The following is a 25,352-nucleotide window of genomic DNA, read 5'->3' as shown; positions in this document are numbered from 1 at the left end:
AATTTATTTTAAATAGCCTACTGTGAGCATAGCAAATTAGCATTGTATGAGCATTGCATTCACCCTAAAATGTATTCGGGTGGATGTATGTAAAAACCTGATGTGCATGAAAAATATGCTGTTTGAAATTCATGTGAAGTGACCCTTTAAATTTATAAATTAATTTATAGGAGCGGTACTTTTCCTGTTCATATAGAGATTAGACCCCTGCTCCCTCCCCCTTTCGGCTGCCCTTCACCCCTCACCCTAACCACCCCACCATTACAGAGACACAGACAGACAGAGAGAGAGAGAGAGAGAGAGAGAGAGAGAGAGAGAGAGAGGCTGACTCCCACCGTTCATATCGAGAGAAGCAGAGGAGAAAGAGAGGCTGTCACAGAGCAGAGAGACTACAACTTGTTCACATGTAACCGCCAGCGAGAGAGAAAAAAATAATAATTACACGGATTTACAAATGCCATTAATCCCGTGACCGGTGACCGGAATGGGAATATACGAGCCGGCAAGGAGAAGTTGTTTGATCTGGGTGGCCGCGTGAGCGCTGCAAGAAAGAAACTCATGGTAGGTTTTTTAAAATTGTATTTCACACACTGTTATTTCTCCACGATATTTAGGCTTTTTTGATCTCTGTCAAAGCAGTTATTGTCTAGTGGGTGAAGTTCGTGCCCTCGGTGTGCGTTAAAAAACCCCAGTGCGTGCAGAAATGGAAAAGTTTTTTTGGGTGATTTGACTGTGTGTGTGTGCCCTGTATACAACCGGAGACATCGCCAATATAACGGGCTCCTTTCAGCGGAGAGGCGCCCGCTGCCCGTAGAGAATGAATGGGTCACTATGTATTCTAATCTAACTCCAAGTTGACTCAGTTTAAAGTGGAAGAAAGAGCTGCTGCTTGTTGAGTTGAAGACTCGTGTGTCGTGCAGTAACATCGGCTAATATAATCAATATCTAATCACAGAAGCAATCAGTCTGATAATGATTGGCTGCCTTTTATTCAAAATAATCACATATTTTGTCACGTTTTCTGTGGAATATTCTGGCTTCCATTCATGAGATGCGTTGTTGGAGCTTTTCTACCGTGAGAGCCAAAACAAAAGGATTTCCCGCTGACCAATGAGAGCAGGGGAAGCCTCATGAGGGACGGAGTGGTCCTCTCTCTTCTCTTTGTCCTACCTGAGACACCAAATAGACCACAGACCGCCGCGAGGCAAATGTGGGACTGACTGGGAATGGTGGCCAGATGGATCACCGTGCGCGTAAAAGAGAGAAATGGTCTAAATTAAAGCTGGCTGGTTCCTATTCAGATCATTAGATGTGATGAAGAATAGTGTGAGAAGCCATCAAAGCACCTGCTAATTAAGCTCCCCACAGTTCGCACCACAACATCCTTAATTGACTCCTAAATTAATAATAGTTAACAGATCAGGGATCTCTCACCAGACTCCCTTTAAATGCATCTCAAGACATAAACAATACACAGCGTGTGGACTATGGATTTCATGTGAGGGCTGATAAGTTTTGGTTAATGTTTGAGACATGGCCTCAGGGTGCATCACATCACGTCAACATCCTCCCTCTTCCCCTCATTACGTTCAAGTTGAATAAGTTAATGTGCAGAGTAACACAAGGGTTTTTAATTACTGTACTTGAGCTTTCAATTACACACATGGAAGCTGCTTGCCAGCACATTAGCCATAAGGGTTGCATACAGAAAGCAAAGTAAAGCGGAGAAAAGGCAGGCAGATGGGATGAGCATAAAGGAGTTGTCAAGAGTTCTGTAGAGCTGCAGTTAATCGATTACTCGACAGAGAGAAGATTTACAATTTAAATGTGTGAGTCATTTAAAAAAACACGTGCCAACCATTCTCTGGCTACAGCTTTTCATATGTGAGCATTTGCTGCTTTTCTATGATATGTATCGTATTGTAAGCACAATAGTTGTCGAGTAATTGGACAAGCACGTTGTTTAAAGATCATCTTGAGCTTCAGATGGACATTTTCCTCTTTTTGACATTTTTGTAGACTGATAATCTAATATTAATTTAAAATAACTGATCATAAAAATAATAATTACTTAGCATACTAAACAGTGGGTATGCATCGATACCGATACTGATTTTTGATATTGGACCGATACCGACTCAAATAAACAGGTTGGGTATTGGTGACAATGGGAACGATCTATTCAATTAAATTCAAAATTTTTATACTATACACACATTATATAGTGGAATTTTAATTCTTGTTTAAGATTTGATCAGCTTGATGAAGCACTGAAAGGTTTACACTTTAAATGTAATTTCTATTAATTATCTTTTTTTTTTAAATCAAGTTGCTAGTGCACAATTTATTATTTAAATAATAATAATAATAATAATAATAATAAATACAAATAATACATTTAGCAAATGTATATCTATTATGCATTTTATTATTTCTATTATTTATTTATTTGCTATTTATATAATTCATTATTGTTTATATTATTTATTAATTTATTATTTATTTTTTTACAAAGTTATCCCAGTCACTTCCACACATTGAGGCATACAGATTATTAATAAAACACTGGTATCGGATCAGTACTTGGTATCAGTCAATACCTAAAGCCCAGGTATCAAGATTAAAAAAGTCAGATTGGTGCCTCCCTTCTAGTATTAAAGCACATATTTCATAACAACACACATATAATGAACATATACTGTTGCCATGGCATGGCTAGACATACACACTCGGTGTGTGTGCCATGTCAGAGTGTGTAACAGTTTGCTTACAAGTTGACACAGAGCCTGTGTGGGAAGCCAAGACGTAGGCGTCGTAAATGTGGCGGGGGACTCTTTTTCTCACTGCAATATATTATTATACAGTGAGTGGGATGGATGATTAGAATGATTTAAATGCCACGGCTGGGTGTAGTGTGCGTGGCCTGCAGCAGGCACTCTGTTTTGTTTTAGCTCATCTCATCTCTCCCACCGCAGATTTCCGTAGAGTGACTGAAGCATTTTGATGAATGACTCTGTCCGAGATAAGTTGAGCTGTAATATTTCCAGCTGATCGTTCTTGATTTAGATGCAGCGTTAACTTGGGTCTTTGTAGTGGGCTGATGAAGTATTCATTTAGCAGAAGTAAATAAACAATGAATCACACTGCCACAAAACGTCACATCAATATATGAAGCAGGAGCTTTGTGCAACATAATAAAGAGCATGCAAAAAGAGACAGAATAACAATATCTGTCATAACTCTTCTATCAATTATGAAAAAGCGAAATGTTAAAGCCTTTCAGCCGGACTTTGATTACATGTAAATGTGATAATCGCAGCAGGAAACGCAGCTTTTAGGATGAATTTTCAATCATGGGTTTTCATTAGAGATTCCAGTGACGCTTCTTTCAGTAATAGACCAGCTGTAGACTTTTAATTATTGCACTATAGACAAAGAGGGAGGGCTTTTGTTATTGAAATCTTTGTTGGAGATTTCAAAAAAAGGGGAAGGAAATTCAATTGAAACGGCTGAGGGAATCTCTGGAAATTCAATTTAAATGGCCCTTCTTTAAGGCCACTTCATCATGCAAACTGGGGAGAATGTGGCAGTGAAAGCGCACAGAGCTGTTGCCCTTTTCAGTTTCAGGGAGGTCATTAGACTCTGACAGTGATAAAACATATCCTCATGTTTGGACAAATAGAACCACAGACTGGATTACTTTGAGTCCAGAAGATGAAAAAACTATATATACAGCTTTTGAAGTGTTTTTTTGGGGGGGTGAGCTTGTGGGAATTGGCTGGCATCATTTGACCGTCTTGTTCTGATGTTGTTACAGTGTTGTGTCTTTGTGTAATTTGCAAAAACATGCACGGCAATTTTTTTGTGTGCAGCAGAGCAGCTTTTATTAAGCGCGACATTTGGGGTCTAAATGAAGACTTTGATGTGAATTGTTCTGCCATCCTGCATTTAACATTGCACACATTTAACACGCTGGTGCTCCTGTTTATTTGCACAGTTTTTTATTTTCGAGAAGGAGAGTGCCGTCTTTATCGCCCCCCATAAATCTGAGGAAATGTGCATATACGGAAATAGGTTCATACGGAGCCCTGGCTGCGTTATGATTCATAAAAATTAACTAGAAATCAGAGGCAATGATAAACACTGTGCTGCCTGACTTGCTGCCAACTTCCTTTTGCTCCACTTTGTCTTTTGTGAGAACGCAGGCTCGTCTGGAACATTTTGGGACGGGGCAACAGACTGTCCCAGAGCCTCAATGTCTCATCCCACAAACCTCTGACCACCAGGCCTTTAGATACCCTGCGTTCCCCTTGTTTTCCCAGTGACTCACACATTCTGGCCCTGCTCTGATAACTCTGACACCTACTTTTTTTTCTCCTTCTGTTGGATACGTCTTCTTTTTTCAGCCTGAGAGCCTGAAGCAGAACTCTGTGTTTCTCAAATGAAGCATTTGACCTCTCTTTTAAGGGTCTTTTATTTCAGTCACTGCTGCAGGAAGCTTGGTGTCAAGTGTGCATCGGGGCGGCGGCATGCAGCTGAATAAGGCTCCTCTGGGGCACAGGGCACACAGACTGTCCATATGGACCCTCAACCCGCCTGTACGCAGGCAACACGGGTGAGCTGGCTGTCCTTCAAATAGAATGTGCTGTTGTGTCTGTAAGAATCTTTTTCCAATGCTTTTCTCTTACAACCGCACAAATTGAACTTTATTCTGTCGTGTAGCCTTCCTCTTAGTGTTTGGGCATGTTTTGAAAATTGACCTCACTGGATCAGATCTCTGTAGTCCTTCAGTGCAAGGATGCTATAGATTTTTTTTCGACCCTTGTTAACCGATCATTAAGCATGAACATACAAGCAGGCAACGGAGTCCCAGTTCATTCGTCTTGGAGAGTTAAGGCTGCACAATGTTGCGTGCATTGTTGCAGACACATGAAGCCACATCCCCAAATCTCCACCACCAGTTTAGCAGCGAGATTGTTACAATTACATTTACATTAAGTACAAGCTTTTATCCAAAGCGAAATACATCTGACGGTTCGTACAACACAAGCAAGGATCTAGTCAGAAGATAAAAGCTACTACCATTTCCCATCGCTGGTCAAAATAATGTGAGATAACTGCAATTACATAGTAAAGTGCAACCCCAGTTCTGGCCTCTCTACACTGGCTTCCTGTCCGTTTCAGAATAGATTTTAAAATCCTGATGTTTGTTTTTAAAATTTTAAACGGATTGGCTCCAGCATATTTGACCGAACTGATACAGGTTCACAGACCGACTAGAGCTCTGAGGTCTGCAAATGAGTCCTACCTGGATGTGCCTAAATGCAGGCTAAAAACAAAAGGCGATCGCTCTTTTGCAGTGGCTGCCCCGAAGCTGTGGAACAGTTTACCGCTGCATATCCGGTCGTCAAAGACATTGGACAATTTTAAATCTTCTCTTAAAACTCATTTTTTCTCCCAGGCTTTTGAACCTGCGTGAGAAGAAAGTAGTTTCTGTGTGCTGTATTGTACATCTCATATATTATTAGATTAAATTGTCTTTTATTTTTATTTTGTGAGTTTATTGTTATTCAATTATGTATCTTGTATTGGATTGGATTTTTTGTTGTGATTCAGTTATGTAAAGCACTTTGGTCAACCTTGGTTGTATATAAAGTGCTCTATAAATAAATGTGACCTTGACCTTGACCTTGAACAGTCTCCACTTCGACAGAGCACCACTCTGAGAACCACGGCCACACACAATACACAAGCATGGGCTGAAACACGTACAAAATGTCTGTTTCTACATAAAACTTGATTTAAGCATAAGACATGATTATTTGAGCACTCTATGTCTACCAGAAAGGACAAATAGGCTGTGAGCAAACTAATGTTAGCTATATGTTAGCAGGCTAAGGAACTTAATACTGCATAGCTTTCTGAATTATCAGTTTTCCCCGTTGTAATTGCTGATGTCTCACATCTGTATCCACTGTTTGTCCTCTTAAAAGTTCAGTTTTTCAGTTTATCAGATTTTAAAAACTTAGTTAGGGGTTCTTCACATTTCACCATTTTTCCTGGTTTTTTTTCTAACAGAATTGTCAAGGAGGAGCTTTCTTTCAATACAAAGCCAATGGAGAGAGATGGATTGTGTTTTCTTAAGTTCGCTCCATTGAGTGGAACCATTGTCTGTTGTTTAGGAGCTAATGCAACTGTCTGCATTAGCCGTGTGCTTGGAGAGCAAAGGTTATTTAAGACTAGTTGTAACCCAGCTGTATATCAATTCACACGGCCCTGTCAATAGACAGCTTTCCATTCAAAATACCCTTTTCTTTATAAGTTACTTGCCATTTTCCATCTGACTTTGGGCAAGGAGTTGTCATGATACAACTTCCATTAATGCATTTTTTTTTTTTACAGGGATTAAAGCCCATTTCCATTTACTCCCTATCATTCATTTATTTGACAGCCCTAATATTAAACTCTCCAAAAAGCTACTCCAATAAAAGGCATGCATGGTTGCACATGTTGCCACCTGAGCTGTACATACCATTTTTTAAATAATAGTTAACAGTTTATCTAATAGTATTAATTGGTGAAAATTCATATTGTCAGTTAAGGGTTAAACAGCTAAGAAATACCATGCATTCTTCAGTGCTTAATTGACAACAATCTTAATAACCAAATTAGCATTATAAGTCAATTACCAACCAAACATTAATTGTTCCAGCTTCTCCAGAGTGAGGATTTGCTGCTTTTCTCAGTTATGAATCATTGTAAATTGAATACAGTATTTGGGGGGTTTTGACAGTTGGTTGCACAGTAATTTGAAGAAGTCACCTTGGGCTTTGGGAAAATTGTGACGCACATTTTTCATTATTTTTTGACATTCTCCAGACTAAACAATTCATCAGAAAGAAAACAACTGACAGACTTAGCAGTAACAAGATATTAGTTGTATGCTCCCCTATTATTACAGATTTACTATTGATGGTTAACAAAGTGAACACTTCACATGCAGAAACTACTACAGTGGATACATACATCTCAGCTCATCAGTATGCAGATTGAGTTTTTGCATCAACATAAACAAACACACTGTCAGATGCTGTTTTGTTCACTGTGTGTCTATTTAAAGTTAAGTCTTAGACGGTTTAGCAGCCTTTCAAAACATATCAGCTCTTAAAGATGCCATCTTTAGCTCCGCTGCTGTCACCAGTAACCCTTTGTTGCATTAATGTTTCATAGACAGACTGCTGTTTTTGTGAGCTTGCATGGAAGTGACAGCAGGGTTCTGGTTTTAGGCTGAATGATCTGTACCGGAGACGGTATCCGACTGCTTTCCGACCGCGCTCGAGTGCAGAAGTTGGACTTTGAAAATAATGGTGCTTGCGGGAGCCCGGTGATGAATGGATCCTCCAATGAAGTTATGTTATGTATTCCTGATGAGAGTAGTGGATCAGCGGGCAGGATTTATGTGGCCGTGGAGGAGCAACCACTCCAGAAGATGCCGTCTGATTGAAGCAGCGGTCCGAGGCTATTTGTCATTGTGATTGATGAGCTTCCAGTGATTAAGCTAACATGCTGACAGACATTAATCTGCTTTATCTTGTGAAAGACTTGCACACAAGTTGTTTTTTTTCTCCGCTGTTATTGCCTCTAGTAAACAAGGAGGAAGCATCTTCCATGCTTCATTCTCTTTCCGCTGGTGGTCAATCTTGTCATAGTTTGTAATGTCTAAACTCTTTAGGAGTCATTTTAATGGGCTTGTGGTCGTTATATGCAGTAATTGAGACATAAGTCTGATATGTCCCTTTAAAAAGCATCACACAAACATCTGACGGTAAATGTAAACCACATATGCTTTCTGGACATGTTCGATTTCAGATGCAAATGCTGCATTTCTGTCTCTCCATACAGACATTTTCAGAATTTACAAAGGTAAAATAATCACACATGGGGGGACTTCTTGAATACGATTGCAGTTCTAAACACACGATTATGGTCAAAACTACTTGATTAATAAAGGTGGGGGAAAATCAATACAGTATAGTATAGAGATATATTTTGCCATTATTTTTTTTGTTTCGTTTTTTTTCCGGAGCCCCTAGGGAGCTCACTTTTAGGAATACACTAAAACGCTGCAAACGTAGGCTATTTTTTATGTTTCACGGTGATTTTCAAAGCAGTCATGTGACCTCTGATGTCATGCTATCTCAATGAAAATAGGCTCCATGGGTTCCCACAAGTCTCCTCTTTACAATCAAGGCTGCCTCCCAATTCAGAACGTGTAAAGAAAATAACACAATCCATTACTTTCTTCATTTGAATAGACTTGAGGCCGCACATCGTTGTGGAAAACGAGGGTTTTAGCCACATGCTAAAGACACTGGAACCCAGGTATGTGGGTATATCCATATTTCATGGACACAGCCGTATCGAAGCTATACAGAACAGTAAAGCTTAAAGTTGAGGTTAAATGCTGCAGTTGTTGTCGTCCATATATGTTTGATATCAGTTCAGTTCAGTTTGACTGAATACTTTGTTGGTCAGTCTGTGGGTTTGACTCTCATTGTGGAGAAATAAAAAGACTCAAGTGAGATGAATACACTGAGAATGTTCTCTTATTTGACAAAACAATTTTTTGGACACAAAATGCAGTTGAATCATATTGTATTGTAACTCAAGTATTGGGACAAAATCATATTGTGGGGCCTCTGGTGATTCCCACCTCTAGTGATTAAGTTCCAAGATCGCGGTTTGGTTAAAATAAATCAGTTTGTTATGCAAAATAAGTCAACGTTGCCTTCAACCAGGACTATGGTCTCCTGGGTGAAAGTCCTGTGTTTATTATGCAGACTTGCAAGCCTTGATTAGAAAATATATTTGTGATACGTCAACAATAAATGTGAGAAAATGAGTTTGTCTCAAAACGTAATTGACAATAGTTTTGTTGTATGGGAATGTAATAAAGAAGAGAGACCAGGCTGGTTATTCACATATCTGTAGGATAGTTTTCCGCAATAACACCGAGACAATTGTGGACACCGAACTGGGACTCTGAGGTGCTGAGTAAGAAGGTAAATCTGGCATCCCACAGTTGCTGTGTGCCGCTGCCAAGTTGGGGGTCATTGCTTGTATTAATGACGCATGGGAAACTAAACTGGCTTTTATTTCCCTCACCATCTGTACCCAGTTGTGCTGTATAGATGGAGTCTTGCAAATGAGAACAGCCCCCATTTGCAGCGAGGAGTTTGATTAATGGGACTGTGTGGTGTGAGGGAAATATTACTTATGTAGAGGAAATTGTGTGTTTACAATTATGTGAAAATCCCTGTTTGCTTAATACATCATTACTCATATCGCTTCATTATTTTCCTTAAAATTGTTGAAAAAAAGTTAAGTTAAGTTAAGTTATAATCTGTGGTGGAAAAATATTGAGATCCCTTACTTAAGTAAAATTACTAAAATTACTCCACTACAAGTAAAAGTCCTGCATTCAAAACTTACCTAAGTAAAAGTAAAAAAATATCAGCATCAAAATGTACTTAAAGTATCAAAAGTAGAAGTACTCGTTAGGCAGAATGGACCAACTCAGATTCTTTTAAATATTCCAAATATATTATTAGATTATTTGTATTGATTCATTTAGACATCGGACTGAAATTAGTAGAAAACAAGCTTTGCAAATCTTGGTTGTAGCATTTTGCCAAACAAATTTTGCAAAACTATTATTACCCATTTAATCAGCTGTTACGTATGTTTTTAAGGCCTCTGTAGATTACTCGGCACCCGGTAAAAAACCTCCTAAACATCTGGATCTTAAGAGAAGAGAAATAGGCTGAGCGGACGTTAACGGCCGCTCGGCTCGCATCCCCTCCGGGACGTCCTTTCTGGGCAAAACAGTGTTAAAGAAACAGATTTTAAATGTGAAACCATTTTAATCAGCAGTCCGTTTGTTTTGGAGGAGAATCTTCCACTGCGGATAATTCAGCTCCTGGTAAAAAAAACATTCAGAACAATGAACACTGAAGGAATCCTGACGAGGAGAAGCGACCTGCAGGTGCGACAGGATGCAGCTGGAGATTTTGAAACTCTTTTGTATTGTTTTGACTAAGAGACCCCTAGTGGCAGAAAATCACGTACTGAGCGTTTCAGGCTGATTGGAGCTTTTCAAACTTTGAGGTGCACCTTCCACAGAGGGTGTGGGACAGTTGAAGTCGGAGGGCTCAGAGAGAGAGATGTGCTTTAAAGATGCTGCTGGAAGTGAAAATTAAGGCAATTAGAAACTCCAAACGCCCAATTGCAGCAATTTGCGTCAAAATTCAAACTCCCTCTCAGAGTCGTAACTCAAATCTTCACAAACAAAGGTGTCAGAAAGCACCGTTAAAGCTGATTTACACCTGGATCAGGTGTTCCCTCAAACCTCAGAGGTATTTCCTGCTGCAAGAAGACTCACAGGCAGGAGAGAGGTTTGAAAAGACAGCTGGGCTTATAAAGTGTAGTTTGCATCTTTCCCTAGCCTTAACCAAAAGTTTTAGCTGGTTGCAGGTCAGAAAAACACTCACATGAATCAGATTTGTATTGATCCTTCAGGAAGATGCTGGAAAAAAGACCTATTTTTTAGTTTTGGTATTAAATATGTTGGAAATTAGCAACTTTTATGGCACAAAAATGTTTCTTTCTTACCAGAGAAATCTAGTAAAAGGCTAATTAGCTGTCAATATGCAGCGGACTCCTCTCGAGTTTTAATCAAAAGAAATAATTACATTTCAGAGAGGGGTTTTGAATCCATTCTTTTTTTTTTAACATTCTTAATAAATAGTTATACTTCCAGAGAGAAACAGAATTGAAAAAAAACAACACTTATTCTGCTTTACACACATGACTTTAAATATCTATATTCACGTGGTCTGTGCATCATTGATGCTTTCATGTGTTGCCATGGAATCCCTTAGGTGAGCACAAAGAACCGCTATTAGCGTTTGTTTGTGTGTGTGTTTATAGACAGTATCTGTCTTCCAGATGTCACTCTAATGGGCCTCAACACAGACCTGTGGGGACCTCTACGATATACAGCACCGAGGAGAGATGTGTTCATTTTCCAATTACCTCCGGCGACTCCTTCTAAATGAGCGGCTGTGGAACCTTTCAGTACCACAGCCACAGGGTTTTTTTTCTTAATGACCTACAAACCGTTGAGATTGTTCCTGATAATTTCATCTCATCACTGAACCACAGACGAGTTTAATTTCTGCTGCATCTTCCAAAGTAATGCAACTGAACGTGCGGTTTAGGTGGTGATGGTAAGTGCAAGCAGCAGCAACCCTGGGTGCTCATTTAACCACGGCAACAAGCGGCGTCTTAACTACCTCAGACTGGTAAACAAAAAAAAACCTTGCATGCACTTGCCACTTAGCTGCACTGTCTGTCTGAGTTCAGAGGTCAACATCTAGTTCCGTTTACCAGACAGCCTCGAAATGTCCAGCAGAAGCGTCAGACGCACCTGCAGGGCTGTTTGCATTTTTGAGACTTTTTTTTGGCAGCTGGGCGCTCTCCGACCTGGCTCGGGTCACAAGGAATTTGTACAAATGTTATTTTCATCGCTGCAGCTATCATTTTGTGGGATTATCCCTGCCAAGTTAATTTTGAGCTGGAGTTTTATATCTGTGCAGGCAACCACTGCCAGTATGAACCTTTGACAAAACGGAGAAATGTGTACACTTTTGAAGATGGATGTGTTGTTGTAGTTAGAACATCTCTCCCCCCTTCCTCCATTTATCAGGACGTGGCCAAGCAGGTAGAGTTGTGATTAAACTGTTTTTTTCCTGCTGCAATCTACTTCCAGAGCATACTGAACAGGACAGATGTATTATTGTGATTTATGCTAAACCTCACCCTCAAATTACTGTGTAAGTGATCCTTCTGCGAGAGAGGTGGAACATATTTGCAACCCCTAAAAAATGAAGATACCGTGCAATTAATCCCCTGTATTAAAAAGGAGACCTCTTTATGCTCACCCTCAATTTGGAGAATTAACCTGCCTGCCTGTCCGTTAAGCCGGTAGAATTTGTCCAAGCCTTCATTATTGTGGAGTCACATGTATAATGTAGCAGGGAGAAGATAATACACAGCATCTTATAAGTTGAAAATCCACAGGCCAAGTTAATATTATGGATCCGCTGGGATGCCCTCGAGTAGCCTCCCTAAAACTGTTTGCATCAGGCCCGCTCCCGAGTGGCGTAGCAGTAAGCCAGCAGACTCAGTAATAGCCTACGTTTTGTTAATTCACACATTTTCTTGGCAGTCATAGGCTAACACTCAATCCGCTGCACATATCCCTATCTGGCAGGTGGCTCAGCGCAGTTAAAGATGAAACTCTCAACTGTTAACTAGGTGTGAAACGCTACTGCACAGGATTACTATACGTCTCCTGGATAACCTTAAGAAAGCAGGGAATTAAGAGACGAAACAGGAAACTGCCCCGAAAACATCACAGCCTGTGGGACTTCTCATCATCACTCGTCGTCACAGCTGGAAATGTAGTCTTTAGTACTAAATTGCTGGGTGTCAACAGCCATCCGTCTTGTATCTGCGGAGAATTTCTCTGATTGGGCCAAGTTACTCCTGGAAGCCTCATGCTGTAACTGCAGGATTTGACAAAGATCGTGGTTCACTTTTTTGGGTGATGATCAAGATTTTCCTCCAGCTTTAGTCGAGAGTAAACAAGTTTATTTGATGGAAGTTGAGAAAAAGAAGAGGAACGGCTCAACTGGAAGGAAAGTTTCTCTTAAGCCTCATTTGATTTAAAAAATGAGCTCCTCTTTATTTGCTTACTTGGCCATCAAGGCGTCAGTAGGTTCAGCTAATGTGAGTCAAGGGTAACATCATCATCATCATCATCTTCTGTGTGCTGGGCAACTGTTTAACAAATATGTGTCAACTGAGAACAATGAATCAAGCCAACGAAGCATCCCAAGTGTCTCTTTCATCCTGATTAATGAAAGGAGGATTAGTCAATGATAAGAGAAAGACTAACAACACCTCGACACATTACAAATTCATCGCACAACCGTCGTGTTACCTCAAGTATTACGTGTAGTGACATGTACTTTGGGAATTTCTTATAATCACACCGTCGACCGCTAACAAGCTGTAAAGTGTTTGCTAATTAGGTTTAAGTGTGATAGATTTAAAACCATTAATTTATGATTTAATTGAAGTCCCCAACGCTGGAGCCAATGAATAATAAGTCACCACTGAGAATAAGGCCAACGCTGTCAGGTAAAAAGCCTCCCATCTCTGCTTTTGATGATTTTCATTTCAGTTGGTGGAACATATTTTCCTCTTTGTGTCTGGAAAATGTTTGCATGAAAAATGTTGCAAAAACAATCTGAAAAAGTCCAAGCTTTTAGTTTTTCATCACAACAAATAAATGTTTTTTAGTAGTTACTTGTTGCTGAAAACAGCGGTTTCCAACCTGAGGTTCAGGACCCCCAATAGGCTGCCAGATACATCTTAAGGATCCCAAAATGTTCACAAGAAACAACTGGGAAAGGCACTGGAGAGGAGCAGACCCTCACTAAAGTATCTCACAATGTTAACATTCAGACTCAAGTGAGCATTCAAGTGAAATTTCCTAATCTGGAACTACATTTTCCAATTATTCAGACACAAATGCCTTATATTGCAATGTTAACCAAAGTGTAAAATAATTTCTTTGTCCATCTGGTGATTTAAATCTGCTCCAAAACTAAATGGGGGTTTTCCTTGGCTCAAACTACACCTTTCCACTAAGTTTCACAAAAATCATGCCAGTAGTTTTTCCCGTAACCCTACAAGCAGACAGACAAAATGAACCAAAAACATTACCTCCTTGGTGGAAGTAAATATGCTGAACAAAATCTGAGGAAAACCAGAAGTGCACTCGGAGACTGGAGACCTCCGCCAAGACATGCTTAATCTACCAATGCTAACATTCCACCTTGAGGGGACATTCGCAGGATTTTTTCTAGTCTGGGACTCATTTTTTGGATTCTTCCGAGAGCACATGAATGCAGCACAAATGCCCCAAAAAGTCAGCGACAAATAATTGATGCATCATCGTCGTTGATCGTGATTTGGTCAGTTCTGCTTCAAACTGCAATAGGTTCTTCCTTGGCTACAACATTCTACAAAGTGAAAAACAGGCCAGTAATTTTTTTGTACTCTTACAAAAAGACAAACAGACAGACCGAGCTCATAATATAACCTCTTTGGCGGAGGTAGTTATTTTTTTCCCCAGTACCAGTAACACATGTTTGATTCTCACTTCTTATGTTCACAGCTTCTGCTGGGAGCACACATTCTGAACACTTGGATCTATGTTTCCAATTTCTCAACTTTATTGGCTCTCATGATGGTCCCATTGAGTTTACCAAAATACATACTTTATTTATATGTTGCACAGATGTGCCATAAAGGCACATTTTAGTAGCGGTTTACCAACTTCAAGTGCAGTGTGATCCCAGAGCATGGAATAGTGTTTACAGATGTGTCCTACAAATGTCTGGAGTGTCAATAGGCAACAACATGTTTTAATTGTAAATATAGTCTTGAAAGTCCTCACCACAGCATTTTTTCCTTCTCTTTATACAACGTTTTTCCCCCTAAATTTTCTGTAAGCCGATTTGGATCAGACCCATTTATGCTGCACTGTGGGTTCAGAGGCATTCCACTGGAAACAGTAAACATTCCCATTGGATTAATTACCAACTGCTTTCCCCCAAAGCTCTGTCTGCTTCTCGTCAAAAAAGGAAGATTAACAGTAGATTGAACTTTGGTCCACATGTAGACAGACTGCCTGTCACGTCTCATAAAGACAGTGAGGAGGTGAGCAGGAGCAGGTGTTGGTGGAGTGTTGAACAAACGAAGAGGCGATCGTCTGAAGGAAGATTAGGTAAAGGGTCAAACTCTAGCATCAGTTGTTTCACTGTTCTAGTTCTAGTTCTTCTTGTGTATCCCTCTCTTTTTTTCAAACCACCAGGGTTCCCGCCAAATTCATTTAGTAGTGGCAGCCCATTAGCCCGGCCAGTTAGAGCGAATGGCTAGCTAACGATACTGGAAGAGAACAAAGCACACTGCGGTCAGTCAGCCTCCACTTGTTTCCCGGTGCTTGTATTTACTAAGCATTACGGTAAGAATGTGTCAGACCCGCCTTCAAAATAAAAGCAAACAAATGTAGCTTTCGAAATAAGAGCGCATAGATGTGTTAACAGAGTCCACCACATAAATTACAAGAAGACTGTCAAAGCTTAAATAAAAGATAAAAGAACCCTTATTCTCCTGTACAACAATTCATGATTAATTGACTATGATTATGCAATGATTAAAATGAAATAGTGGCATTAGAGTGTGTGAGGCCACCAAATCTAGGCTTTTAGAGCAAAAATATTGTCCTTACGTTGTTCGGGTCCCCCATCATAGTCTCAGAAACTCCTGTGAGAAACACTGATTCTCAAGCTTGTTTTGCAGTTGAGTGTCATTTTTTTACTTTCCAAATTGCTGATTGATATTTACACAAGAACACCATCTAAAAAGGGACAAATAACCCTTTACCCCTGCTGCTGAAAAAAATCCTAGAGGAAACACTGAAACCACAATAGAAGTATTCATGTAATCACAGTCTGTGGGAAGCCTCAGTTTTTTTGTTCCACCTTCAGGAAAACAGTTCTGAGACTGAGTTTCTAATAGTGCTCGATATAAATGTTTCAGGCTGCAGTTGCCACCCACATTATTGGCGATTTAAAACACGAGAGATGGACCTCAAGGGGATGAGAAAACGATTGGCACATATTTCACAAATCCCAAAAACATCCAGTCCTCCCACGCAGCACGGAGCGTGCACGAACCAAAGTGATATTTCACGACTTCTTGTTGGCTTTTCCTTTTTTTCTTCACCTACAACTTACTTTAAGTTTCCTCTATCAGTCAGCATAGCTTCACTCTGCACTTTTTTTTGTCTTTTATTTCAACCTTCATCTTAAAATCTGTCAGATTAATATTTCACAAACACAGATCGTGATCAAGGGAATCAAAACATCTGACCGCTGACACACAAACTAAACAATGTAGAAACTGAATTAAAGTGACTGGAAGATCACTCTTTGAAGGATCTTATAAACAAAAACAAAAAAATCTCTCAACAGTAGCAAGAAAAAATGTGGAAATACACACAAGGATGTATCCGAAATTATTTGAATTCATCGGGGTTTAAATTTTCTAAAGTTAGATAATAAAATACAGACACATCACATCTAAGTTCATCCTGATACATTATTCATTGGACGCTGCTGTGCGAACACAGCACTGTTTTGCATATGCCCCTCAAACTTGAAGCTCCTTTTCATTCACATAAGAAATCCTTGATTGTTTATTGTGTTAAGAGATGCATCTCTTCAAATAAAATTGCCATCGTTTATTCATAATATGATGATAACTAGGCTTCCATCGCAGATAAGACACGTGACCTTCAATCTTCTCTCTTATCTCTACGTTATCATTTTCCGTCCCAATTTAGCCTCATTGTACGTGTGCTGCGTGGAGACCAGAGCGCCCCATGCTCTTCATAACATATCCATTACCGCAATCAATAATTTAAATAGCAGCCATTGTTTTTCTGTGCCTTTTTAATGGCACCATCATAAGCACTTATGCACCTCAGAAGGAACCCAGGCTGTGGGAGGCTGCCAGTGAAATTAAAATAATGAATAAAAGATTAGACGGGAAGAAAGTGCTGAACTGGGACTCCACGCGCCCGAGATCCCAGCTGAGCAGCAGTTATGAATCCAGGGCAGAGGCCACATTTCTTGCCACCCTGCTCAGCAGTGAAAGTGTCCGAAGGCGGTGTTGATAATTTGACCCCGCGGCTCCTCGCTGGGGTCACGTTCAGGTCCTCTTGGTCTCCCGGGGCGACCCGCTGCCTCACTTCCTGGAGATTAGATTCTGATCTTCGGTCAACAGTGTGTGTGATCTGAGGGAATGTGATGGATGACTTCTCCCTGGGTAATATGACGAATGAATCCACACCGCGCCAGAGTGAATACTGATCTTCTCTGTCTTGCTTGTGTTACATCGCCGTGATTTACATGATTAGATGGGGCTGCAGGCCCCTGGGGGCGCCGGAGAAGGAAGTGGCATATTTGACAGGTCAGAGGGGATCCTGCTCGCTCAATATCAGCGGGCTCTCAGGTTCATTGTAGAGACATAGCAATGCAATCCTATTTCCAGATGTTTCTCTTGTACTCTCAAGCTATTGTAAGGAGTAATTTCATGCTTCGGTAGCTCGCTTTGGTTCTCGCTTCATTTGCTCCCACCAATGATGCCTTTTCCAATTGATTTCATTTATTTAAATAGATACTTCATAGTTAAGGCTTTTCATTTGTGCCGTGTATTTATTATGAGTACTTATTTTGAAGATTAAAATTGGATTTGAAAAACAAATCAATTTAAAAAATGCTTGAAAATCAAACACACAAGTTAACACACGAGTTAAATCTTTTCTTGTGCACTCTGGCTGCATATTCAGTTGCCCCATTTGCAATTTCTCACCATTTTTTCTCACCAAACTTTCTTTCTTGTGAAGTATTTTTTCAATGCCGTCATCACAAAAGGACTTTATTTACTGTAAACTACAGTTATTGATTTATTTTTGCAGCAGAAAGAAAAACATATAGGTGTGGAGGAGGACATAAAATCTAGTAAAAATGACTGTTTTTAAGATTTTAATAAAATAAAAGCCCATTTCTGATACAATTTACATCTCTATATGACAGTTACTTAATTGGTAAAGATGGATTCTGCCAATTCTATGCTTCTCAGGAAATGCTGCCTTATTTCTTTTACTTTGGTCGTTTGCTCAGTAAAAACCTAAGAACTTTATGGAAAAAGGAGAAATTAGAAAATGTATTCCTTTTTTCAAAATTGTACAGTTCAGTAAGAGCCCTTTTATAGTTCAAGAAGCAATATTTTAAGCATAAAAACACTACTAACATACACAAACTAGTCTGTTAATATCCTTCTCTAAATCTGATGTTATCACTTGCCACCCATTTCCATTTAAAGCTGGGTAGTGAAACTTTTCTTCCACTTGCTGGTTATTAAATATCAAACAAACTGAATTCAATGGCCTCTTTTTACCTGAAACATTCATTATTTTTTTCTCACAAATTCACAAGTGGGAGAAGTTGACTACAATGACAACAGCTCCTATGATCCCATTTCATTAAGAGACCTATAGCAGCAGAAAATGACATAATTTGTCCGTTTAAACTGAACTGGACTTAAGTCTTTAGGATGCAATCTTTAATAACTTTTTAGATTAGAGTGCTTTAACCCTCCTTTACCCTAATTTCTCAGGAAAAGCCATAATGTTCGTGGGTCAATTTTACCCAGGGCATGTTTAATTATCCAAAAGTGTCAGAAACTAAAAAATCCCACTAAACATTGTTCATATTTCATTATTAACTCCATTACTAACCATCTTAATCAATATTTAGTGCAATGGTGTTCTTTACCTCTCACTGATCATGGTTCAATTCACTTGTTTTTCATAAGAAATGCATGTTAAAACTTTTTTTTATGTACATTGGAAATATTACATATAAAATACAATGGTTTTACATGACATTGATTTTTAATTTTTGATTTTTTGATTTTACATTTTTGATTTTTCTGAAAAAAAAAAAAGTTTTTTTTTAATTTTTTAATTTTTAAAGCTTTGAAATGGGTTCATTTGACCCGCAACATAGCAGGAGAGTTAATCTGATATGTTGACATATATACATATGACACCTATTTATAGTTTAGGATGAGAGCTCCTGTCCCTTTAAGATTCCCCTGGCAAATTAAAATGGCCTTGACACACAGGAGGAGGCCGTGTCAGTGTCATCAGCACCTATTTATCACCAGCCCACTTTAACCAATAACGAGGTTGCTCCTCTGTCACATGGCAGGTTCAGTCTCATGGCTGTACCACCCTTGCAGCGGCCTCATGCTGAACTTTAATTATTCTGAGTGGCCTGGTGGAAAAACATCTTTCTGCAGCTGACACAGCGATGACACCGTCTTTATTCTTCCTCCCGACTGCTTCTATCACGCTCATGCCCGACAGTGCTTCCTGTGTTTTTGGTGGACGTCAACCAAAATCCACTTCCCGTCTCTTGGAAATGTTAAAGAGGTCACGGCAGCGAGGATGAGCAGATTGTTTCTCAGAAGAGAGAGCATGCATTTAATGCATGTTTACAGCCCTTCAGCTAGTATTGGCTTTTACAGTCAGCTCATCAGCCGTTTGCGTAGAAAAAGCCAGAAATGGGAAACGGTCCAAGTCTGCAGGCAGTACTGATATTCTGCTTACAGTCGAAAGTCATTAGCTTGTTACTCTCATCTTTTTGCTTATTTGCTTTGGAGGATCTGAAAGCGGTCCTGAAGGGGTCATAGCTATGTGGATGTGCTTGTTCCTGAATGACAGACTGCTGCTTCAGTATGACAGTGGATGGTTGAAATCAGTCTGTGAGAGTAGGTCGAGAGTACTCCTGGGCAGCTGCACACAAGGACTCTGTGGACAGAATGTGCTATTCTATTCTCAAGGTCTCCCAAGTCTCTTCATCGCAGGTTTTCAGTCCCCTCCTGTTACTTTATGCTCATGTTCCTCCACACCTTGAATGCAGCAAAAAGACTCTTTGTCTCTTTTCTTTAGCTCTTGGGTTGTGCAGGCAAGCCATCAGAAGATTGCTGTTTATGTTTGTGCAAATTTCACTTGTACACTCACCAGGCACTTTATCAGCTAGCAGGTTGTACCTAATAAAGTGGAGGTCTTCTGCTGCTGTAGGTTGGATGTGTTGTGTGTTCAGAGATGGTCTCCTGCACACATTGGTTGTAACGAGTGATTATTTGATTGTCATCTCAAACCAGTTGGGCCATTTTCCTCTCACCTCTGGCATCAACAAGGCAGTTTGCCTCACTGGATATTTTCTTTTTCGGACCATTCTCTGTAAATCCTAGAGATGGTTGTTAGATCAGCAGTTTCTGAAATACTCAGACCAGCCCGTCAGGCACCAACAACCACACCACGTTCAAAGTAAAAAAATCACCTTTCTTCCCCATTCTGATGCTCGCTTTGAACTTCAGCAGCTTGTCTTCACCATGTCTATTGCATTGACTTGCTGATTATATAATTGCGTTAACAAGCAGTTGAACAGGTGTACATAATAAAGTTGCAGGTGAGTGTCTTAATCTGTTTTTACTACTGTCACAGATACAAAATCTATACTGCCAACCTTAGGTGTAAATTAAAATCTGAACAGTATTGATGTCATGCTGAATATTGCTGTGCAGTCTGGGAGAAAATATGTGATTGCAGCACTTTTAGAGAATTCCATTATTTACAGGAATTTACTGTAAATCTACACTGAATAATTTGACAGTGTGCTGTAAATATTCAGTAATTTACTGGCAAAACTGTGAACAGTATTGTGATATAAATGTACAAGAATACAGTAATATACTGCAAATGTATTTCTAGTAATAGCTGCTGAAAGTTATTGACTCTAACTTTACATGCAAAAGTTTTACAGTGTATTAGAAAAGTCCATGTTTCTGTCTGTATAAGGAGCAAACAACAAGGCAAAACTCAATATGCGAGTAGTGCTTCACACACCTGCACAATGAATCAAGATAATCACTTGTTTACATTGTGTTCTCGTTTATCAGAAAGTATTGCATAACCTGCTCTGCACCTCGTGCTATCTGTATTCTTGTAATGCATAATGTGCATCTAGAGAGTTCACTCTTTTTCCAACAGCATGTTTATTTCCTCCACCCATGTATCTCTTAGCTCTTGGGTATCCGGTGATTAATTTGTCTTTAAGGATTTAAACATTTTTCATCGACTCTTAATATGGATCAGGCTTGCCTGAACTTATCGACTCACTTGGTTGAAACCCTCATAAAGCATTCCACTGTGTCCCAGTTTCAAACACAACCTCTAATCTGCCTGTTGCTCCTGCAGATAAGTAAAGTTTAAGCTGTCATGCTATGTGAGCGGCGCTGAATAATAAAATATACTCAGACATATAAGTAGACCTCCCTCTTCTGGTCCTCCGAGGACAGACACATATACCGAGGCAAACTGTCTTACAGAGTGTCTTCAACAGTTTCCTGCACCATTTTTCAAAGAGAGAACGAGCAGGAAGCATCTGAGTTCCACTCTAAATGGGTTAGTGTTATGCCCAATAGAAAAAAAAGGTCTTTTAATCTTCTCCAGCAGTCGAAGATGAAGACAACAACACAGGGAGGTCTGCTGGGACAGCGGGAGATATTTTAACAATATTCTGTGATATGGAGCAGGGAGTTCTCTGTGAGCCGGCGCTTTGCTTTGAATCAAAACAAAAAGGGCATTTCAGGGGCCCATCAGCAGGCCATGCAATTAATTCCCTCCATTTGAAAATACCAGAGAGCCGAAGAAGTAGGACAGTGTGGTCTCCTCTGCGCAGACTGCTTCTCCAGCCAGGTATAATGATCATTCACCACTGTGGTTGGAGGAATGAATGATTAAAGGGCTGCAGAGTGTTTTTGTCATTCCTATTGTGTGAGAGCATTGACAGCACTATGGAATACGACCAGTGGTGGAATGTAACTAAGTACATTTACTCAAGCACTGTACTTAAGTACACTGTAAAAAAATGTTAGAAATGACAGTAAAACACTGTCAAATTGCATCAGAAACAGAGCGTGAAATAAAAAATTTTATATCACCATAGTAGACACTTAATTACAGTAAATCAAGGAATAGAACAAAACTTAAACTGTAAAAACATTTTAAAAATGTGAGTAAAATTGATGGAGAAATACCATAATGTCACAAACACAAACACCCTAAAAATAACAGGATTATTCAGTCTAAATTAGTTTTTGCTGATATTTACATTGAAATTTACAGTAGAAAACTCACTCAGTGCATTTTTTGTTCTTGCAACCACAGCTGCCGGTATTTTACTGTAAATTCAACAGATTTTTTTTTACAGTGTACAATTTTGAGGTACTTGCACTTTTCTTGGGTATTTCCATTTTATGTAACTTCATACTTCTACTCCACTACATTTTGAAGTAAATATTGTACTTTTTATCCCACTACATTTAGCTGACAGCTTAAGTTACTTATTGGGTCAAGAATAAGAAGAAATTTGTTTTTAAATGATACCTCATATCAGTATATTAGGTAGTTAAAATGATCCCTCTCTTTACAAAATAAAGTAAAACACTTCTAATATAAATGCATCAATACAAATAATGTAACAATATATTTCGATTATAAAAAACAATCAGAGTGGGGACATTCTGCATAATGAGTATGTTTACTTTTGATACTTTAAGTACACTTTGATGCTGATATTTTTGTACTTTTACTTAAGTAAGTTTTGAATGCAGGACTTTTACTTGTAGTGGAGTAATTTCACAGTGTGGTATTAGCATTAGTGGTTTACTTTTACTAAAGTGAGGGATCTAAATGCTTTTTCCACCACTGAATACGACCACAAGTCATGGACGGTATATGGGAAAAATAGAACAATATTCCATCTCTTCAAGTATAGTGTTGTCAAGTGTGTTTGTGTCACCACTTTGGCATCGATTGTGAACACGAAAAAATACATTTTGATGTCCACAGCATGATAAAAGCCATATAAGAACTTGTTTAAAAATTGATTTGCTACAGCAGGTGGCTTAAAAGTGGTTAATAACTATGTATTTGTGCTTCTACAATAAAAGGATAATCTGTCCATCTACAATGCATCTTTCCACACAATCAATCGTACCGTATAGGCAGGGATAATAACACAAAGAAAGGAATTGTTCGGTGAAAGAGAAAAAGGTACACAAGAGAGCGGCAATTAGCTGCCAGCGTGTGAGATTGGTTGGGTTTTGCAGAGCGGAGATGGACAGCTCGGAGCGGAGGAGATGGCAGACTTTAAACAAATCTGCCTGATTGCCTGTTTCACTGATCCGTCTCTGAATGACAGGGTAGACAGTATGGAGAGGTCTCCCTCTGATGAGTTATTAAGGCCGTGGCAATTCCATTTGCACCACACAGGGAGGGAACTATCAGCACAGCATGCAGGCCATTACCACTGATGCTAGTGTCTTTGAAGTTAATTACAATCATTATGAATTTGAGTTATCTGTGTGGTTAATGTGTTTGATCTCTGCAGTCAGATGACACTCATACTTTCCGACTTGCAGACTCCGTAAATGAGCGTTATTTCCTTTCTTGGTAGCAGTTTATAGTAAAGCATACTTCAGAGTTGGACTTAATAATGTTATTTATTGCCAGTAATTCATTTTTAAGGCTTCACAGTTCAGCAATAAGAACAGCCTTTTAACATCTAGACTATGAAAAAAAATAGTAGATGCTGGTGTGTAATCTACCCAAGCCTGTGTTTTGCTAACTATCTCTTTATTTAATTATGTATTTTTAGAATACTGATGTTCAAACATTTACAAGTTTCTTTTCTTATTGGCAGGGTAGTGGAAGGGAATGAACAGTCATGGAAAAATAATTAGACCACCTTGCTTTCTTCAGCTTCTTGTTCATTTTAATGCCTGGTACAACTAAAGGTACATCTGTTTGGACAATTATAAGGATAACAACAAAAATAGTTCATAAGAGTTGAATTTAAAAGCCATTTTCCATGGTTTTCTTTATAATTATTTTGGTTATTATGTATTATCTAACTAATTTGACACTAAATTTAAAGTTTCCCCATCACAAACTTTTATTGACAAATATATCAGCCGGCATCAATCTTATAATAACAATAACAATAATAATAATAATTCAGAATCTACTGCTTATAATAAGGAGTCAAAGCTCATTATGCTAAAGGACAATATAAACCAATGAAAAGGGATTTTTCCAATTTTTTATCAGGGCGTGTAGCAGACTCAGTCTTAAGGCTACAGAGATGATATTAGTAGAATATCGAACTAGAACAGGGAAAAGAAACGCTCCAACTGTTGGGGGAAAAACAGACATGGCAATTTTCAAAGAGCTCCCTTGACCTCTGACCTCAGGAATGCAAATGGTTTCTATGGGTTCCCAGGACTCTCCCCTTTACAGGCATGACCACTTTATTCTAACACCATGCAGTGATTCTCATGCAGTATAAATGGGGATTTGAATATTTTTGCATACTGGGGTCCCTAAACATCGTGGATTCAATGAGCTCAGTTGTATTCATGTGTCATGATGTTAGTCCCCACAGCATTGCTGATATGCACCCAAAAATTGATGCAACAAGTTATTATATATAAATAAGCATGAGAATGGACTTATACTCCCATTATTATGTTCTTAGCCCTTACACACTTTAATAATTTAAGTCAAATGATTAATTAATTGCTTTTTTAAATTAAAAATGTATCGCTAGAACAACTTTTCAGACAGTTCTGAGCTGCCTTTCGAATGAATCTTTAGATTTATGGCTCTCGGATGGTTTACACTTCTATGTCATATTTACTGTTGACCTGATATCTCCCCCTAAACATCCCCTGGTCCTCCACCCCTTATTCTCTATAAAGAGGTAACATTAATTAATGATTTCTTACCCATCACTAAAGCTATAACTTAAAGGTTTCAATAAACTCTTTTTCTAGAGATATGTACTCATTTCTCTTACAAACCACGAGTAAGAGGCACTTAGTCATGTTGAAGGTACAGGAATAAATGTGGTAAATTTCCATCTTCAATAAGGAAAATGTTCAAATCCATACTTTACTTTCATTTGAAGGTTTTGGCAGCAGAAAAGGTAGATGATGCAACCTTCTGTCCTCTTTGTCCACTGCCCTCCAGCCATATTTCTGTTCTAGTTAAGCTGTTTCATCATGTTTGATGGACAGGAGCAACGTATTTGCTTTATGAATAGAGCAGATCTGTCAAGCTGCCAGTCGCCCACTCCTACAGTTAGCTGACTGATTGATTTAGATGCGAGTTTCGTTGAGTGACATTCTCTCGTCAATGACACGGCCCCTTTTTCCTCTCTTTTTCCCCTCCATCTATTCTTCCTCTCTCTTCATCTTTAACCCTCATGCCCTCTTCTTCCTTTCCTCTATTTTAAATAGCCTTCAGCATGAGCACCTCATTGACTTCAGCCTTGATGAAGGACACAGACAGTCAATAAGTGCTAATGGCATGACGACTACAGATGAGCGCGTATGCTCGTCAATAGCAAACAGTGGGCTTGTTACTGAAGTGCAATCCTGAAAATGTCACCCTACTTTTAGCGCTTTGATTACACAGTGTAGTGTCCATCTCTGGGATGGAACAGGACATCTGACCT

General features: G+C 39.2%; 1 protein-coding gene across 1 annotated transcript in view; it reads left to right on the top strand.

The window, feature by feature from the left end:
• The first annotated feature begins 388 nt into the window (after positions 1 to 388).
• LOC131958929 (carbohydrate sulfotransferase 15-like) overlaps positions 389 to 25,352 on the top strand; it is a 46,115-nt gene continuing 21,151 nt past the window's right edge. The window contains exon 1 of the mRNA XM_059324002.1: positions 389 to 561. The gene's annotated coding sequence lies outside the window, so the exon portion shown is untranslated. The remainder of the gene's footprint in view (positions 562 to 25,352) is intronic.

The sequence above is a fragment of the Centropristis striata genome, chromosome 21 (genome assembly GCF_030273125.1).
Source record: "Centropristis striata isolate RG_2023a ecotype Rhode Island chromosome 21, C.striata_1.0, whole genome shotgun sequence".
Classification (NCBI taxonomy): domain Eukaryota; kingdom Metazoa; phylum Chordata; class Actinopteri; order Perciformes; family Serranidae; genus Centropristis; species Centropristis striata.
Note: the sequence above shows the minus strand (reverse complement) of the source record. Positions and strands in the feature narration are given on the sequence as shown.